Genomic DNA, 15,560 nt, shown 5'->3' with positions numbered 1-15,560 from the left:
ATTTTAGGTAGGGATGATTTTAAGAAAATTTTAATTGACACACAGCTTCTAATATTTGGCTTTTAATTTGGTTTTATGGGGGTTTTTTGTTCTTTGATGTATTTTGTTTGTCTGTTTTAATATGCTGTGCACCGCCCTGAGTCCTACGGGAGAAGGGCGGTATATAAATTAAATTATTAAATTAAATTAAATTAAATTACTTTTCAAAAGGCAGCTTTATGTATCATTTATTTAAAGTTAATTTTCAGAAAGCCAAAGCTAAGGCAAAAGTGAGCAAAGGACTGAACCCGGGTGTATATACAGTTGTATTCTTCAAGATTAGTGGCTAAGTAATTTCAGCACAATTAAAGCCTACAACCTCTGGGAATCGTGGTAAGAAGTCCTGGCAGAGACATAACATAGTCATTTGCAACTTTTTTGCATACATTTCTCTGAAATTTGCATAGCACCACTAATGCCACTGTCTACCCTAGTCCTTGTGCTATAGGACAGAGACATTAACACAGAGCTTCTCAAAAAATTTCTTTCATTACTCAAAACTGCTTATCAATCCAAATAGAGCTGAAAGGGACCTTGGAGGTCTTCTAGTCCAACCCCCTGCTCAAGCAGGAGATCCTATACCATTTCAGACAGGTGGCTGTCCAGTCTTTTCTTAAAACCTCCAGTGATGAAGCACCCACAACTTCTGAAGGCAAGCTGTTCCACTGATTAATTGTCCTCACTGTTAGGAAGTTTCTTCTTAATTCCAGGTTGCTTCTCTCCTTAATTAGTTTCATCCATTGTTTCTTGTCCTGTCCTCTGGTGCTTTTGAGAATAGTTTGACACCCTCTTCTTTGTGACAGCCCATCAAATACTGGAATACTGCTATCATGTCTCCCCTAGTCCTTCTTTTCTCTAGACTGGCCATATCCAATTCCTGCAACTGTTCTTCATATGTTTTTGTCTCTTAATCATCTTAGTCCTTTTCACCCAATGTAGGTGAAAAAACTTTACGTCAATTTAAATGTCCCTGTTGTGATTAGATAATGACGCACAAACCTATTACTCAAAGAAAAAACACTTTTACACAATTTTAGGTAATTTACTCAGATTTGGGAAGCACTGCTCTAACCTTTTCCTATCTTAAATCCTATAAATCGCTCTATAAAACCCTGAGGATAGAAAAAAGAAACAAACCTTTATATGATCACAGACACTATTGTAGAATTATTTACAGTAAAATTTAAAAATTTAAAGTTCAATCACTTATCCTATGTCTCCCTCCTCAAACCTCCAGAATACTTTGGTGTTCTTCCTGGACAGGCAGACTATTGACTGAGACTCATTACCATAAAAGGCACAGAATCATGTGCAAATCTGTAGATAACAAGTGCAACTGGCTTAAGGAAGAAATTCCGTTGAGTCAAGCTTGACTCTTAGTGACTTTGGGAAGGTAGGATGCAATACTGTGGATTTGTCATTACCTTATTCTGCTATTTTCCCCTGACCTCCAAGCCTGGAAGTAAGTAGGATTTACACAGATTATGTTTTTCAAGATCAACCATATTGACTAAGGCCGTGGTGGCGAACCTATGGCACGCGTGCCACAGGTGGCACGCAGAGCCCTCTCTGTGGGCACGCACGCCGTCAGCCCAGTCCTAGGCCTTCAGCTGGGTTTTATAAAGCCTTTTTACTTTAGGCTTCCACCGCCTTTTTACTTTAGGCTTCCGCCGCCGTGTGCAAAAAAAAAAAGGTTCAATCAATCAATCAATTTCAACTTCTCACAGGAAAAAAAAAAGATCTCGCAAAGTTGGAATTGATTGATTGAACTTTTTAGTCTCACTCAGTCTGCCGTTATCACTGCAGCCATGGCCACCCAATGGGCCACGCACCCAATTGACCACACCCACCCAATGGGCCACACCCACCTGGCACCCGACGTGGGTTTTGGGTTGTAGTTTGGGCACTCAGTCTCTAAAAGGTTCGCCATCACTGGACTAAGGGTTGCCCATCAATCTCCTATAACAGAAAACCTATGTTGTACATGAAGTATGTACATGAGAATCCTGCTGAATTGAAGCCAGCAGATAGAAGGGAGAAGGAGATGCAATTGAAATAGTTATTTTAAATAAAATATCTGTGTTGGTATGACAGGCTTGTTTTATACTGAAATCACAAATTTGTAGATTTACAACACAATACAGTGAGCCATTAACCATCCACATTTACTGAATGTATCCAAAACATGAAGGACTCAAGCCTTTTTAATACCAGCTTGAGGACTCAGGATACAAATGGCCTCTAAGCGTCTTGTTTGCATCCCAAGAAGTCCTTTTGAACTATAATTAGCAAAAATCATATTTTCTTCTTGTCTCAGGGGGCAGGATATACACATAAGCTCTAGTATAAACCTTAAATGACTTAACACAGACATGTCAAACACAAGGCCCGGGGGCCGGATGCGGCCCGCGACATGGTTTCATGTGGCCCGCGAAGCCATCCTGGAAACAGTGAGGGAATGGCCCCCACTGCCTTGGCCCAGGCCACCCGGGAGCCAATGTACAATTTTGTGGTGGCCCTCTATGCTGAAACGCATTCAGTCTTAGCTCCACAAGGCCATCTGGAAACAGCAAGGGACCGGCCCCTGCCGCGTTGGCCCTGCCCCCTGGGCGCGCACTGGGGAGGTGTCACCCTTTGTGAGGAATGAAGAAATGCACCATCGCCTGGAAGTGGCCAGCAAATGGCCCTCGCCTACTTCACATATCCGGCTTGATGGGCTCCAGGGGAGGGGTTTCGGCAGGCAGTTGGGCGCTGTCCTCACAGCGCCGAAAGCCTGAGCTAGGCAGCGCGAATCCAAAAAGAAGCGCAACGCCGCTCAGCCCCCAGCCTGCCCGATTTCGGCAGGCAGCGGGGCGCTCTCCTCACAGTGCAGAGAGGCTGAGCCAGGCGGCGCAAATTCAAACAGAAGCATGCCGCCACTCAGCCCCCAGCCTGCCTGATTTCAGCAGGCAGCAAGGTGCAAAGCTTTGCACTGCCCGGCTCAGCCTCTCGGCACTATGAGGCGAGCGCCCCGCTGCCTGCCGAAACCAGGCAGGCTGGGGGCTGGACGGCATTGCGCAGGTAACGTCGACTCTCACATTGCTCATGGTTTCCCATCACCCAAAGCCCACCAAGCCAGATATGTGAAGTAGGCGAGGGCCATGTGCTGGCCACTTCCAGGCGATGGTGCATTTCTTCATTCCTCACAAAGGGTGACACCTCCCCAGCTGCGTTTCTTGCCTGTTTTTCTCCCTCCCCCATCTCAAATATTTTCCCACCACTCTGTTCTTAGGAAGGAAGGAAGGAAGGAAGGAAGGAAGGAAGGAAGGAAGGAAGGAAGGAAAAAGAGAGAGGGTCTGAGGGAAGTCCTGCCTTAGTCCTGCCCTGCTGCCCTTTCACCATCCCCTTGCCCCCTACTCCTGGCCTATCCTGGGGGTCTCCCATCCTATTGCTAAGGAAGCTTTGGATACAAAGCCAGGTCTCCTCCCATGGAGAGGGAGTGGGCCTCCCTCTGACTTTGCCCTCATACCTATCATGAGCAACCTGGCTAAGGAGAGCAAGCACAGCAGCAGCAGCCTTGAGGAGGAGGTAAGTGCCCCCTTGGGAAAGCGGGGCTAGGTTTGGTGCCGCAGGTGCTCGAGGGCCAGGCTGGGTATTTGACCTCTGTTGCCCAGGGCTCGGGCAGCCCGCACCACCATCCAGCCCCCCCTCGCATGGCCTGAGAGGAACAGTGAGGCTCTTCCAGTGGACCATGCCTTGGCACTTGCCCTGGTCCCACCCCATTCTGCCAGAGACCCTCAGATCTGTCCCACTCCTTCCCAGGCCCCCACAGGCACCCTTGACGTGAATGATGTAGATCTGGCCATGCCCACCCAGTAGGCCACGCCCACTCATTAGGCCACGCCCACCCTGGCCACACCTACCCGACCCCCCCGAGGACAACCGCAATGCTGATGCGGCCCTCAATGAAATTGAATTTGACACCCCTGACTTAACATAATGAAACATGAAACATCTCTTTTAAAATAAAAAAGAATTCTGGTCTTGTTTTTGTGCATTACATGGCTATTTTTCTCCTCAAAGTGTCCTGCTCTGACTAGGAAAGATGGTCTGCCTCTGCATTAAACTATCAAATATCTTTTTTGGGGGGGGAAACCTTTTCTCTTGGGATGTTGGAAATTTAGCAATTAGTGATAATGCAAGAGAGAGTGTATAGGTTTGAGTGAAAAACTGTATCTACTCACTAGATTTTGGGGGAAGCATTCACCTTTTCCATGTGGGGTAATACAATGAAACCCCAAGTATTATAAGCCAGAAAGTTCAATCTCTGTCTTTGGACATGTAATAACAGTTGATCGTTTAGAGATGTGCTTACATGCAAACTAGCCCAAAATTGTCATAGGGATTTTAGTAGAGTTAAAGGCTGTGGTCTGGTATAGAAACTGGTGATTACGTCTCTCGATCAGGGGCTGGCAAACTTTTTTTTTTGTGAAGGGCCAAATCCCGCTTCTCCACCTCCACAGGGGCAGTTCACAAGTCTGCAACCCAAGGAATGTGGCAGCCATTGGACAGTGTGACTCACCATCGCAAAGGCCATTGATAAGCTGCTGCTACTCAAAATGCTATACCCTGGCCCTTGGCCATGGCCCTCACCTCAGGACAGTACTTGATGTGGCTTCTGGGATTCTGGCTGCTTTAAAAAGTCATATTGATCACTTAGATCAAAATTACTTAGATCCCTTGGCTCAATTTCTTTGGAGTGCTAAACAATCATCCTTGGCAGCATGAACATGTAAGCAACATACAACAGTTTTATAAATCAAAGTACCCCAAAATATAAAGCAATCTCATGCATAATAGTCTGAACTGCTACTTGACTCTTTTTGTTTTAGTATTTGACTTAAATTATAGTATTTTAAATCTGCTTCCCATGGTATTATATTCGTCCATTGAGTTCGGTTTCTATTTTTTTTAAACCAGATTTAAGACAATCAGTAATTATATGTTTTACAAGTCATGTCCAAACTCTTGTGTCTACAGTAGAGAAGAGAGAGAACTGCAGGAAACTCTACTTCTGAGTGGAGAACAAAAGAAGGGTCAGCCCCGCTGAATATTTTTGCGCTGTTGCTTCATGCTCCGTGTGAAAGTAAGAAGAGGACAAGAACCATTGTTTTTGCACAACTTAGAAGTTTTAAAAAATCTGAAAGACAGAGGTAAGTGTGGGAAAACAAAGAGTACTTTCAATCTACCGTAAGGTTTTAATTTTATTTTCAGTAGAACCTATCTTGCTAGCAGAAATCATATCAGTACAAGTTTCATACTCGAAGTTTTAGTCAGGTCTTAAGTGGGAAGCCCATTATGCAGGCAAAACTGTTTGCAAGGAACAAGATGGGAGCAGACTGAAAAACAGTAGGTTGGGTGTTTTTTTTAAGCAATAAAAAAACAAGATTAGGATATGTAGGAAAAAAGGGAGAAAAAAACGGATCTCTTGAAGAAACATTGATTTGGTTCCTCTGAAAAGAAATTATTTTCTGCTTTTACAAAATATTATATTCGTGATTGTGTTAGAACAAGATACCGAAACCCAAATTCACCAACCGTATTGTAGCCTAGCATGTTATGCATACCCAACCATATGCTAATTTAGGATTCAATGTGTCATTTAAGCCTTTAAAATTGCCCATAAGCAAATGTACAATTTATATAGTATACCGTTTGTTATACGCTTTTTTAGTTTCTGGATTTACTGAGATTTAGTTGTAGAATCTTTTTCAGTGGTTGAATGCTTGGAATTGTGTATGTTGAATGCAAGGGTTTATTGCAAATTATCTTGTTATATTTAGGTTTCCTGACATAGCTTCAAAACAGAATCAAGTTTCAGTATCAAGACTCTAAGCATTTCATATTTGTGTGTGTGTGTGTGTGTATAAACATGTACACATATATTGTTTAAAAATGTACAATGTTGCAACCTTATGTCTGAAGCTGTAACTCTTGAGTCCTCTTTTCTGCCATAATCACATTGTCTATGATCCTCAAACACAAGAGGGCAGTCCAGTTCTAATCTGGAAAACAGCTTTTCAGTCACTATTAGGACATTTTAAAAAAGGGAAAGAGAAAAGGCTCAGATTCAAGCTTTAAATGCGTACTTAATCCGAAGGAACTAATATTGATTGGCTTATTTTTGATACATATACATTTATAACCAGATATAAACTTTCTTATTGACCAAAAAGGAAAAAAAAATATTTGGGATAAACATGGTTTATAAATGATCTTGAAATTCATTACTTTGAAAGATTTTCATTCACTTTTGCAGTATACTTATCTTTTTATTGATGTTTCTGCCAAAATTCTTTATAGGAGTAAGATTGTGAAATTTATTGTTTCCTTTTGAAGTTTTTCTGATGTTAAAATCAAATTATCTTAGAAAAGGCTAGAAGAAAGCGGTTTCATAATGGAATAGTGATAACTCTTCACGTGAATATACTGTTTTGAGTCTATTTCTTAAATCAGTCTTATAACTGTTAACAGGAAATACTCTTTAGGTTACAATCCTTACTTATTAAAAAGTAAATTCCCCCTGATATTTTTTTTACCAAAAAGCAAAGTTTAGGATTAGAATGAAGCCACATAGCTACAAGTTTTCTGGAATCAATGAAAAGAGCAGATTGAGTAAACATTTTGAAATCACCTCTTTTTTCCAATTGGGCTGAACAAAAGCAATGAATGGACTGAATATCAATGGCTAAAAATAAAATGTAAGTGATAATGGCAAAAAAAATTAAAGGACTACTGTTTAAATTGCTACCATATTTGGTAATTGTTGCTGTTGTTGTTTCCTGACATTTCTTTCTTCAACCCAAGGTGGCATTCATAATACATCAAAGAGATTCTCTTTCTGTCTTTCTTTCTGAAAGTATACTCCTTTTTCAGTTAAATATTGTGTTCTCGCAGGCCTGAACTTCCTTAGCCCCAAACTTTGTTTAGACCTTTTACAGCAGTTCAGGAAACAGCATCTCTACCAAAATTCATTCATCTAGCATCGCCCTGGTTTCCACAGTTTCTGTGGCTTTCAGGGGAACTTACATTTTGTGACTTTCAGGAGAACTTATATTTAAACTCCTACAATCTGGATTCATTCCCCCCTTCTTTATTTTCTAATTATGTTGCTGGGACATCCCAGAAACAAATTCCAATTACTTCTCTAAGTGTTACTATTAACCGCTTTAAATTAAAGTTTGTTCCCTCATATAGTGATAGCTATATGTAGATTGGGAAATTCCGTTGACAATAAAATGTCCCATAAGTTTACTTTTGCTAAGTTATCTTATAGTCATTGACCCAAGTCAGAAAAGACAATGAACACATGGATGTGTCCTCCTTGCAGACTGAACTGCAACTAGACTCAGATGGTATATACTACTGAGACTCAATCTTGTTTCAAACTCTTAATTGTAAAAAAAAACAAAAAACCCCATCATAAAATAAAAGGAGTTATGTCAGTTTGCATCCCAAAGAAAATGATCACATTTCATTGCCCATAAAATCTCAGAATCATAAGCAGCTGCACATGATATTACTTAAAAATAATTGCATAATATTTATCTCCCCAGAGTTTCATCCTTAAGCTTGGGACTGACAGGCATCAAGTAGATCCTTCCTTCTCTCTAAATCTCGATATGTTTTTCTTCTTTTACATTCAGCAGCTGATCCAAACTTCACAAAAGCAACTCAAAAGAACCGGTAGAATATTAGGATAGATTGATTGTTTCCAAATTGGAATACTAATGATGATCTTTAATGAAGCCTGACAGTACAATCTGTTTCTTATTGTTCCCTAAGTGCTGGCTTCTGATCATATTCACTTCCTTTAGTTGGTGGTAAAAGGTAAGGACAAATAGTGCCTGCTGGCAAACAGGTCTGGGAACAGCTGATCTTTCAGCAAGGATTAAATTAATTAAAATGATTCCTGCATCTGAAGAATCAATCTTTTATTTGTCATCATCATACTGTTTATTAATATTGAATGGTGGCTAATTGGTGCCACTGCTGTTTGTGTCATCTGGTTTAGTAATCTTCTTAGAAGCAGGCACAATTTCAGTGGCTTAAGGCTCAAGGCAGGGAATTGGGAGAAGAGATTTCCTGACTTCTTGATTATGGCAGGAGCTGGGGAAAAAATGAATGAAAATTTGCAACTTCTGGGCAAGGATAAGATTGTTGCTGACTACATTAAACAGTAGCAAATAGCAAGTTTATTTTTCTCTCCTGGAAACAAGTTATTAGTCATATGTTCATCAATTTCCAATCCTGATCTATAGTGTACTAGAGATTTGGCCTTAGCTGCGTTAGAAATTTCATAATTTTATTATTCATATAAGATAATGTAGAAAAAGTGAAGCATTGCTGCACATTAAGTTCATCATAGTAGAAAATAGAAAGGCCAAATCAGATATATGCCAAATATACGAAAATAGAATTATTTACTATTTATTAATAGTACAGATTAAAAGTATTTTGGAAGGTTCAGTGGCCTTGGAAGCCATGAACGTTTATATCAGGGGTGTCAAACTCAATTTCATTGAGGGCCGCATCAGCATTGTGGTTGCCCTCGGGCTGGGTGGGTGTGGCTGGGATGGGCGTGGCCTACTGGGTGGGCGTGGCTTGGGTGGGCGTGGCCTACTGGGTGGGTGTGGCCAACTTGACATCGCTCTCGCCAGGGACAGCTGTGCGGGCCTGGGCAGGACTGGGGCGGATCCGAGGGTCTCCAGTGGAGGAAGGTGGGACCGGGGCGAGTGCCAGGGCATGGTCCACTGGAGGAGGTTCACTGTCCCTCTCAGGCCATGGAGGGGGGGCCCAGATGGTGGCACAGGCTGCCAAGAGCCCTGGGCAGCAGAGGTCAAGCACCCAGCCCTTGAGTTCAGGGACCCCGCAGCCCAGCCTAGCCTAGCCCCACTTCCCCAAGGGGGTGCCCAGCTGCGCTTACCTTCTCCTCGAGGCTGCTGCTGCTGTGCTCTCCTTGGCCAGGTTGCTCATGGTGGGTACAGGAGGGCAAAGTGTGTGGGTCAGAGGGAGGCCCACTCCCTCTCCATGTGAGGAGACTCAGCTTTGTAACCAAAGCATCCTCAGCAATAGGATGGGAGACCACCAGGGGCAAAAGGGCAGCAGGGCTGCTGGTGGTCAAGTACTAAGGCAGGACTTTCCTCAGACCCTCCCTCCCTCTCATTCCAATCTCCCTCCTTTCCTTCCTTCCTTCCTTCCTCCCTCCCCTGCCTCCCTCCTTTTCATTTCCTTCCCTCCCTCCCTGTTTCCCTCACCTCCTTCCCTGTCTCTGTGCCCAGGAAGGGATGAGGGGAGGGGGAGAGGTTGGCAGGCTTCTCTCAAAGAATAACAGAGTTATTGGACCGGCTCCAAAATGGGCTGGAAGGAGTGGGCCGTGGTGCAATCTAGCTTTGCACCAAGCAAGGGAATTAGAGGCACATGAATGCACGCCAGTCTGGTGTCTTAAAAAACCATTTTTTTCCCCCGCTGCCGGATTTTCGCTGCCATACTGTTTAACTTTCTTTAAAGATTACTTGATGCAGAAAGCAGATCCTTCCCATTCTGTATCAAGTAAATTTGAAAGAAAGTTAAACAGTATGGCAGCGAAAATCCAGCAGAGGGGGAAAAAAATCCCGGTCTCACGTACGGGGAATCTGCACAGCCCATCTCCCCCTGTGCCTCTGCCTCTGCCTGCACGCTCGGCCTGCTAAACCTCATTTCCAGCCAAGTGATTGATTTAGCGAAGGCACGGAGGGGAGTGGCACACCGCCGAAAACAACAGTCTGTGTGCGGACCTGCCTTGCCCGTACCAGCCATGGCGTGCTACAGCTGATCCGAGGCGGCTGGCCAGACACTGAAGTGCTGCCGAAAACAGCAGAGTCTGTGTCCGCACCTGCTACGCGCTCACCCATCAGACTGCGAGGCTCATACCAATTGCACCAGTTCTGCCACTCATGGCTGCAGGCCTTGAGGCCGATCCGATACCTGTCCCAGCAAAGTGGAGCCGGGCGTGGTAAGGTGACGCCCAAAAAAGCAGAGCCAGACAAGTAGAGGCCCAGTAAAGCGGGGCATGGCCAGGTGTGATGGGGCAAGGCCAGGAGGGGCGGGATGGGGTGAGGCAAATGAGCTGCAGTTGCTCCTCCACACCACCAGGCCCGAGCGCTTGCCATTTCCTGTGCATGTGCCAGGAGGGCGCCCAGCCAGGTTGGGGTGGGGCAGGGCTGGGCCTTTTGCGGGCCAAACCCAGCCCACGGGCCTTGTGTTTGACATGTCTGGTTTATATGAATCCAATTTTGAGGAAAGGTTAGCTCCCAGAATTCCTCAGTCAGCTATGCTGGCTGAGGAATTCTGGGAGCTGAAGTCCACAAGTCTTAAAGTTGTCAAGGTTGCAGAGTCCTGATATATATGTTTCCTAAACAAGAAAGATTTTGTTGAACTAACTGGGATGGTTTGGCTGAGTTATTTTTTATGTTCTAAAACATAAAATAAAAATGTGCCACTTTTTTTCCCCCTGGAGCAGGAAAGTTCAACCTTGCAGAGGTGTTGAGCTATAACTCCCTTCATCCCAGTCAGTAGACCCACATAGTTATAGGAAAGTCTAAGGAACTATGGATTGAGTAACCGGTATACAGGAGTGGATGGCATTGATGAAATCCTGAAAGAGAAAAAAAACTGAGAAGTTCAAAGAAGAAAAGTCAATATTTTATTATTTATTAATTGTTTCTGTGCTACCCATCCCGCCAAGAAGACTCTAGGTGGCTTATGGTCATTCAGCAAAATGCCATATAAATTATTAAAGCAATAAAGACCATACATTTAAAATTCAGTTAATATTCAATTAATCAAGATGGAGAGGAAGGGAATGAAGTGCACATGGGGAGGAGGTGGGGTCTGTTTAATCCATGTGAGACTTTCACATTTCTATAAATCTTTTAGTATTTTTACTGAAATCAACTAATATTGCCAGATCTCTGGAATGGAAATGGGAAAAACTATGTTTAACTAAATGAATTCTATGACCACGTATGTTAAGACTTTATTAGGCAACGCTCTGAGTCCTTAGTGATGGTCCATATCTAACTGGATATGGATTGTGGGGATGACGAAATACCCATAGAGTGATTTTATTGGGCACTTGCCCGGACTCCTGCAGTTATCCTGAGATTACATGAGATGATAAAACCTTGAGAAATATTTTCTGTGTGAAGAAAACTCAATGTCAGGCAGCTGGGTTCTAGTTCAGCCACCTGATCTTCTGGGGCAGGCATTATTAACTTGGGGCTAGATAAAGTTTCTAAATATTAAAATGTTAAAAAAAATCAAAATGTAACTTTGATTTTAGGTTTTATTCTACTAGGCGAGAATTTGTCATTTTCCATTTTGACCTAAATGGATCTCCATATTGAAGAATAAGCTTCAAAGGATCTCAAGAGATTGCTTCAAGGCTCTATACAGTACAACATTCTTAAAATCCTCTCTTTCCAATATTGGTTATGAGTATACCATTATCTTTAACAATTTAAAATAAAGGATACATAGATAGGATATTTTTTTCCTGAAATAAAGGGCTTTTTTTAAAGAAATGTAGGATTAGGCTTCTAAAGATGTATTTATTGAGAGTACTATTATTATGTTCACCAAAATTCCTGGAGGGGAGGAAGAGGAGAGACTGTCATTTTATATTTAAAACAAAAATGGGGACTGAGATCCAACTATTAACTGTGCTTTTCAGCTAGTGAGAAGATGTTCTTCAGTTCTTTTATCTCCAAATTCCTTTTCCTGTCTAAATACTTTCCCTGTTGGGAAACACACTGACTGCAAATAAAAGAGGTAGATAAGCCCGCCAGCAAATATTCTAAGTAACTAAGTTTGACTAATGTCTTGTCCTCGGAGTTGTGGGTAGTTAACCTTTGACTTTTTATACCACCATACGGGATAATTTTTTTTTTAAGTCCCTGTGGAAGGCAAACAGTAAATATGTTTTTGCTGTGGGTTTCAAAGGCTAACAAGTTGTCCCTTTCACATATACCTTTTCTTAATGTTTCAACTAATTTCTTGGGGTTTTTTTTTTAAAGAAAATGTTTCTCTGATGATAATGTTACTTGCTTTTTATTTTCTCACTTATATCATTTGATAATAACTACATTTCTCGGTTTTATCTGCGAGGCATAGATGCTTATCTTTACATACTCGTGAGAAAATCCCACAGATCTCAAAGGAATTCTTTAGGTAAGTATGTTTATAGAGTTATAATTTATCTGACCTTTGAATACTGTCTTTCGGCTATAAGATCATCGTATCAAAGATTGAGACAATGAGAGTATTAGCTGAATGGTAAACAATATCACTGCAAAATATAATTTTATGTATTTCTTTTTTCTTTTCAAATGGTCAGAAGCATGGTGAGATAATATAGGATGCAGGAATCGTCAACACATCATTGTCGAACACAATATTGTAACACCATGCTTCTGACCATTTAACAGTATTAGGGTTAATTGAAGTACAAAGATAATGAAAGAGATCACATTTACAGCAAGGTTAACCAAACACCACATTTGGCTGTCTAAAACAATAATGTTCTAAATAAATGCATATTGTAATAGCCTTTAATAGACTAAAAGCCACTTCATCAGACATACGGCACATGATTTTAAGTTGCAGGCATATAAGTACATAATATCAGAGAGACATATTTCGTTGAATGAAGATGTGGATACACAAAAATAGTTTTAGTGAGAATACAAATACCCAACATTAAAGAACCCTGATGAATCTGTCTTGCAAGATTCTGTTACCATAACCTTATAAAATAACTAATGTTAGCTTGCATGGTTTCAACAAATATTCTAAGTATCTAATTTTTAATAATACCTTGTCTTCAGGGTTGTGGGTAGTTCATTTTTGACCTTTTATACCATGTGGCAGATTCTTTTTTTTTTTAAACCACTTTGTGGAAGGCATACAATAAATATCCTTTTGGTCTGGGTTTCCAAAGATAACTCTAACCTGATTTGGTCTACCTTGGATGGCTGACATCAAGGGAGAGTCACAGATGAGGCACTTTCTCATATTACAGTTCTTACCCCAAATTCAAGGGTTTTTTTATCTGAAAACTGTCCTGGTACCAACTTTTCTTCCTGTTCCTCAAGATTGTTCGTTCTTCCCAATGCACGTATCAATGTGCTATCAGCCATGCATTCACAGCGCCATGGAAACTCAGCACAGGGTATAGTCCACAAAATGGGGCCAACATTTCGATAACAGAATGTTTGGTTTTACTTTTCTGATGGTCTTCCCAAATACTCGCCCAAGGTTTTCATCAAATTATCCATTATGATCCCCAAATATCTTTCCTGTCATCTTTAAGTCGTAATATTTTTGTGTGTATGTTTGGGGAAGCACCACTTTACACCAGTTTGATAAAAAGCTTGTTACTCTCACAGAACTGAATTCCGTGACAGAAGGAACTTTCTTTCTTTCCAAGTTCCTTCTGGGGAATCCCTGTTTAGAGGAGCTGGGTACCACAACTTCCAATATATAAAAGCATTATTAATAAAACTGATGAAATTATCAGATTATAACAATTCACATATAAAATGTATCTATTACACACCGTTACCAATGTCAGGCACATACCAGAAAAACATGGTAAGTATAAAATTCATACTTTAAAATTAGTTTAGAGCGTAATAAGTTAACAAGTATTCACAATATTTGTGATACACCTGGGATGGTATATATCCCTGATGAAAATAACCTAGCAACTGTCGAGATGAATGGGAGTGTAGGATAGGATAACAGGCCCTACGCCAGTGGTTCTCAACCTATGGGTCACGACCCCATTTGGGGTCGATCGACCATTTCACGGGGGTCACCAAGCAAGGCTGTCCGCCATTTTTTTCCCCTTTTCCGGCGGGTGCCTTACCTCCCTTGAGCTGGGCCAGCTAGTGCTCGGCCTGCTCCGTCTCTGCCGCTTGCCAGCTACGCCTCGGCCGGCGCAGGGGGCGGAACCACGCATGCGTGGCGCTCCCGGGCAGGGAAAGTCCTTGACTTACGACCGGTTGGGTAGTCCTCAACTTACGACCGGTTTAGTCCTCGACTTACGACCGGTTGGGGGTCGCGGCATTAAAAAGGTTGAGAACCACTGCCCTACGCTAACCAACTAATCAAGTAAAGATACATTTAAACCCACCCTAAAGGCCATCAATCTTTCACAGAAACAGAGCAAAAGAAGGAGCTGATTCTATAGTAGCAGGGCCCAGAATGTAGAAATCATGGCCCAGAGAAGAAAGGTGAGTGAACTATAGAGAAATAATGGATGAAGGCGTGATTCAAGCACTCTGAACACAAGTGCATCTAGATACAAGGCTCAATAGGCAAAGTAAGCTTTGATTCAAATGGGGAGCCAATGAAATGTTAGATGTAGGAAAAGGGGTGGCAGAACCTGGGGGTGGAGTCAAAAGAGGTATCAGCCTAGAGCAGCGGCTCCCAACCTTTTCTATACCCCGCACCCCTACGACGCTTCTGATATATTCTCGCACCCCTTACAAAAGTTTGAAATAACGGCAATGAATTATGCATGTACACTATAATTTTGAAAAACCAAGTTTTCGCACCCTCTGGAATATCGTCTCACATCCCCGGGTGGGAACCCCTGGCCTAGAGTCACTTCAGTCCCTCTTGAATTCCATTGACCTTTATCCAGCTCCAAACTAGTGTTAACTTTTGAGCAGATTCTTGCGCATAGGGTATGAATAGTAATAAATCAGTTTAATTGGAACTTCATGTGTTCACACCTGACATTAGAGTAGTGTAGAAGATCCACAATAGCTGAATCACAAAACCTAATAATATAAACTGAACTCAGATCAGGGAAAGAGAGAATTAGGCACACTATTCAGGACACTATTGCATTAATATAGGTTTGAAACTACCAAGGAATTCACCGCTAAAAATGCTCCCTTCTCCATCAGTCTTCTTAGTCCTATGAGTATTGTTACTAAGTTCGATGCAAGAATCAAGTCAATATATGTTTTTTTGCATGCATTGAATGCATATATCTACAAAATATTCAGGCTTCTTAGCATCTAATAAGAAATTATTAGCTTTTCCTAGTAATAAACATGAAAACCTATTTCAAATATCCAGTAATATTCCTTCTAAAACGTTTCTTTTTTTTAAATTTTGTTTACTCATAAAATGAATTGCTGTTGTTTTATATTGCTGCTGGTATTTTCTTTTTGTTTTTATTAATTATGGGTTTTCATGTTTACATGTTGCACATTGTTCAGGGAACTTCTGTGCTTGAAATATGGAATGCAATACCAATATATAAATATTTTAGTAGGCCTAAATAAATATGCTCAGTATCAAAGCCTCAAAAACAATTTAGAGTTTAGTTATATTGGTTATTGTACTATATTACTTTCACCTTTGTTAAACTTTTAGTATATAACCCTTGAGTGGCATATATTTCAGATATAATAACATACGTTATT

The sequence above is a fragment of the Protobothrops mucrosquamatus genome, unplaced genomic scaffold (genome assembly GCF_001527695.2).
Source record: "Protobothrops mucrosquamatus isolate PMUCROS unplaced genomic scaffold, P.Mucros_1.0 scaffold2711, whole genome shotgun sequence".
In the NCBI taxonomy this organism is placed as follows: domain Eukaryota; kingdom Metazoa; phylum Chordata; class Lepidosauria; order Squamata; family Viperidae; genus Protobothrops; species Protobothrops mucrosquamatus.
The sequence above is the reverse complement of the archived record's forward strand: the minus strand, read 5'-3'. Positions refer to the sequence as shown.